Raw genomic sequence first — 5,183 nt, forward strand, 5'->3', positions numbered from 1 at the left:
TTCAGAAAATCCTCTTGGTTGGGAAATCGCCTTGATGACACTAAAATCTGTAGCTGGTTGTTTGCACAAGACAATGAGATGTTGATGAATCAGTTGAAAATTATTTATGTTTCCCAAGCAATCTCAGAGGAGGCAGTTCCCTAGTTCTCCCGATGAAAACAAGATTTCCTTATTCATGGAAATCCTTGGGCAGGTAGGTGACGTCTTCTCTCGCCCCTTCTTCCTATAGACTCAGTGTACCTGGCTTCACTTGGGAGCCTTGGCCAACCGAGGTGCTGGGGGATGGCAGGAGGCCCCAGGAGTAGAGCAGGCCTACAGAGGATGGTCTTCCCACTCTGGGTGCGTAGGAATAGTTTTTTCTCCAAGGGCCACTTGGTGGGAATAACCTTGTGGGCCCCGTGACTAGGTCTCATTTCTGAACTTTTCTCTGTGTTGCTCATGTACCTGTTAAAGACGGTTGCCACTTACAGCCCAGGAGTAACACGTATTCCAGACTTTCTCTGTGAGTGTGGGTCACTTAATACTGCAGGTTGGTGATAAAGAAACAATGTTTCTTCAATATATAAGATGAGCTGTAACTTAAAGATGCACTTCATTGCTCTCTCAGCCAGTGGAATTTTCAAGCTATTACTTTCAGGTTATATTGCCAAAACATTAATCAGATGCTTCCCTAATTTAGGATTCGAATCCTAAATGTCTTTAGACCACCATATTGTGCTCAGTGCTTTGGCACTACCTTGGCAATCAAACAGAATCAAGATCCTTGCAGATTGCTCTTCAGAGGGTTCTCTCACACAGGTGTGTTTCCCCGCCTTGTGGGTCTCTCTCTACAATTCAGTTTCCTCCTTTATTTTCTCTAAATCCCACAGCTTGTACCTTTAATTAGCAAACATTACAGGTTTCTCCAGACTTGCCACCAAGAGACTCCAACTTAACCTGGCCCTGTAACAAGCTAACTAGTGACACATACACTATATGGATATATGACATGTGACTGACTCCACACACTAGGGCCTATTGGCCAGAACATTTCTCTACAAGGCCAAAATGTTCCTTCTGCAAAAACATAGCAAGTTTTTCTCAAAGCCTGCCTGCCACAGGCCAGTGGATTTATAACTAATCTAAAATGCCGTAGACCACCCCCACCCAGAAAGAGGTTTTCTCCTGCTTGTATGAAGAACTCCACTCCCTTTGGGGTCCTTACTGCCTTTCATCTCAGTCGGAAATCCTCCTGAACGTCTCACTGTGTCTCACAGAACCCCATATTCTCTGGTTTGCAGACGAGGAGACAGAGGCCTGTAGGAAGCTGAGGGGCTTGGCCGAGCCCGTTACTAGACCCTTTGCAAGCCATTTGGTGGGTGAAGAATTCCTATGCTGTTACCTTTTCACTAGGATTGCTAAGAGGTCCTTCTGCTTTGTTTTGTTTGAAGGCTTTGTGGATGGCTGTGGGATTAGGTCCAAGGGGATGGAGGGGTAGCTGGTGGGAGGAGGCCGCTGCTCCGGGAAGTCTGCAGTGGAGCAAATGGAGGCAAACGAGAACCGGGGCATCCCATCCTCCTCAGCACTACCTGGGCGCAGACACGCCGGGCCACATCCCCCGGTGACCAGCGTTGCCAGGCCCAACCTTCTGCACCCTGGCCTCTGCGGGGCACCTCATCATACCCATACGTGCCTTTGCGCAGCCAGAGTCCAGCCAGCCTCCAGGCTTCTGCTGTGCTCTGCGGGGTCATCATGGCCTGCTGTCGAGCCTCCGGCCTTGCTGACTGTGCTCATAGGTGACCTTGGAGCGGCTGCCTCCAGCCTGAACCCAGCCACGGCCGGTCCTGGGTCATGTGGAGGCGGAGCACGCGGCGGCCGGGACTCCGCAGAGGCACGTGCGCCTCTGCAGCGCTGGCCTCGGAGTAGCTGACCCAGCTTAACCCGTTTCACTACGACGTTCCCGCTCTGAGGGCTGTAAGAGCCCGGTCTTCTCCGGGTCCCCAGGGAAACGCGCCTCCAGAGGACATTACCAACTCTGAAGGAAGGGCTACCCCGGCGTGTCTGGCAGCTGTTTCGGCCGCGGGCTCCCTTCGGAACCAGAGTGCTGAGCAGCCTTTGGCTTTCATTACACCACATTTGTGGGGAAGTAGAGAAGTGTGGAGACCGCTGGCAAAAATTAAATCCTTTCCTTTATTTGTTCCCTCTTTTAGCTCCGCCCTCCTTGATCTTGTTAGTTTCCTGACCCCTCACCCCTCCTACCACGAGTCGCTCCCCGCGGGGAGGCTGGGAGTCTGGGCCGGTGTCCGCTGATGGTCCCAAGCCTGGAGCGACCTCGGACGCCCGGGATGTCCTCGGCATCCTTTGCATGTTTATAAAGAAGTGAATCCGTTTCCACTTGGTATCCTATAATAGGAGCCCTTCTGAACTTATTATCCAGGGAAGGTTAACAAAAAAAGAAAAAAGAAAAGAGAAAGAAAGAATCTGCATTGCCTCCTGTGCAATGTCCTAACTCATAGGGCACGACTTTGAAATAAATTGATCAAATTTTTCTATTTTTTCTACACTGTTTAGTTAACTTCAATATACTCCATTTACTATACAATTTCACTTACTACTTCACATAAATGAAATGTTGGTTTCTATTTTAGAAAAGATATATTTGGTCAATCGAAATAAATTTCCACAGGGGATATACGAGCACATTTGCAAACAACCAAATTTTATTTACCCTCGTGAAGGTGGATCTCAGCATTTATGTTTTATGACTATGGAGAGAAAAGCAAAGCCAAACAGCTAACAAGGTACAGTGTCTGCAGACAGGCCTCGACTCGTTGTGTGTGGCCAACCATCAGGTTTTTAGGGAAACTTTACTGGGCACAGCGCATACACTGGCTTCAGGATGAGGGATCCATTAATGTGTGGTGTGACTCAGAGAGAACATTTTAAAAACACTCATATTGTTGTTGCTCAGAGGGAGCAGCCATTAGCCCACACATTTGAGTTTTTCCTTGTTTGATTCAAAGTTTTCAGGACGTTATGGACGCTGCTTTGTCCCTGTGCTTTCACGTTGTGCTGGCACTGAACTTTCGTCTTCCTCTGTTTCCCAAACTGGTAAATGTGTGGTCATTGGCGATAAAAGGCGACACGCAATTTGTCCCAGAGGCAACTTACCTGTAGTGGCTTCTCCTTCTTTATTACTGAGTCTGTTTCAAGACCCTCACAGAGGGAGAAATATGTGTTCCTGACAGCTGAGCCTTTTACCCTCTCCCACAGGAAGCTTAGCTTCCAAATCTGAAAATGATCTCTTTCGTCAATTTTTCCTTGCAAGTTTCTGGTGGACTGCCCCTCCCACCCTCATTCCAGCCATTGCCTTTCCAGACGCAGCCCCTTACTGCGCAGATTCCAACATCTCTTTGCTGGGCAAAAATTAGAAATATAGTGGGCTTCAGGAAAAAAGTAGCAAAAACAGATCAAAAAAGGAAGGGAATGTGCAATTATGGTGTTTAACACAGCTCCATAATCAACTGTTTCAAAGACGGAGGAAAAGGATTCAAAATACTAACTGGTGAGCATCAGAATTGTTCTTCTAAGAGCTGAGTGACACATAACGGAAAACATTGTAATTACCTGTTGTTACATTTAATACCCCAAACAGATGGTGTTCCATTTCTTCCCCCAAAATGGATTGCTCACCTGACTGGAAAATCATTTCTGAGACCCTACCCCAAAGCCAGTTGCTTAATTTCAGTTGCATCCAAGTGTGAATTGGTTTGCTTCCCTTACTTTGGAAGTCTGACCATAAAATCATTTCTTTCCTCCAGTTGATACTTAAGGATCAAAAACTACCTGCTTAATTTACTTCCGGAATTACTGTTACAGAGCCCCAGATCATCAGGGAACGAAGTCGCCGCTAAATTAAAGCAGTGTCCCCACATCTTGGTTGAAAGGATAGATTCTTGTGGAGACTTCTCTAGATTTCTCCGAGAAACATCAGCACAGCTTTCTTTCTAACCCCACCTTCCGGTACATTCCTGAGGACCTTGAACAGGCCTTCAGCTCCAGGCAGCATTTTGAGGCTACACCCTCGAACCGTCAGAAGTGCAGAACCTAGCAGTGCGGGCTGAGCTCTAAAAACCCACGGTCTAGTGATGGTGGCCGGGTTTTTTCCTTAGTAAAAAAATAAAGGGACATTTGAGAAATCATGGGAAGCTCTATTTTAAATCCTTGCTGAAACCACGTGATGCAGAAATAAATCCACCTTACTTTGACTTTGAAAATATTTTATTTGAATAGTAAATAGTTATACAGTTGAAACAGTTCTATTGAAGCTTTCTATAAATAGCTAACAATTAAGAAAATAATGTATGTAGAAAAGAGATTGCATTTAAAAGTAAGAGCTGTCAGTTGTACAGGGCCTCAGGGCCCTCCAAGCAGAATAAAATGGTAGGTTGTCTGTAATTCGCTCAGATAGGTATAAAAGTTAAAACTTTTAGCAGATCCCTTTAGAAAAAGGCTCTCTTCTAAAATGCACAGTGAAATGTCAAGAGTGGCAGGGGAAAAAAGCTCACCAAAAAAAAAAAAAAAGATCTGCAATCAAATAATATCATAATCTTCATAATTAATATAAATAAATAAAGAATAAATAACAATTACTCATAAATCAACATATACATTTAGAAGGAACTCATATAGCCCTACCTCAACAAAGATGATCAAACCAAAAAGGCTTACATGAAATATTGAGGCAGTTTCTACAGCATCTTCTGAAAATCCCTTCCCCCCCCCAGAAAAACAATCCCAAACAGACAACAGTTCAAGGCATTTGTGGCTATGCTAAAGAAAACTCTTTTTTAAGCAATTTGATTTGTTCACATACAAAAAGGTAAAGCCAGACTCCAGCAGTTCACAAGCCATAATAAAGCTAATCGTGTGGGAAGTTCAATTTACAGCCTGTGAAATATAAAGGCATTTCTTCCTCAAGATTCACCCAAAACAACCCGTACGCTACAGACACAGAGAGCAGAGATTGGTAGGCGAGAGCAAACCGCGCTTCTAGACCATGAACACAGCGAATACTAGCAAGAAAAACAGCTCTCATCGCCAAGGGGAGGCTTCCAACCACGAGACAAACGCGTACAGCTCTTCTCCCTTGTACAGAAAGAGATTGGCTCCTGTTGCGCCAAGAGGGGAAGGGGACGTAACGC

Source organism: Equus quagga, chromosome 12, assembly GCF_021613505.1.
Source record: "Equus quagga isolate Etosha38 chromosome 12, UCLA_HA_Equagga_1.0, whole genome shotgun sequence".
Taxonomy (NCBI): Eukaryota; Metazoa; Chordata; class Mammalia; order Perissodactyla; family Equidae; genus Equus; species Equus quagga.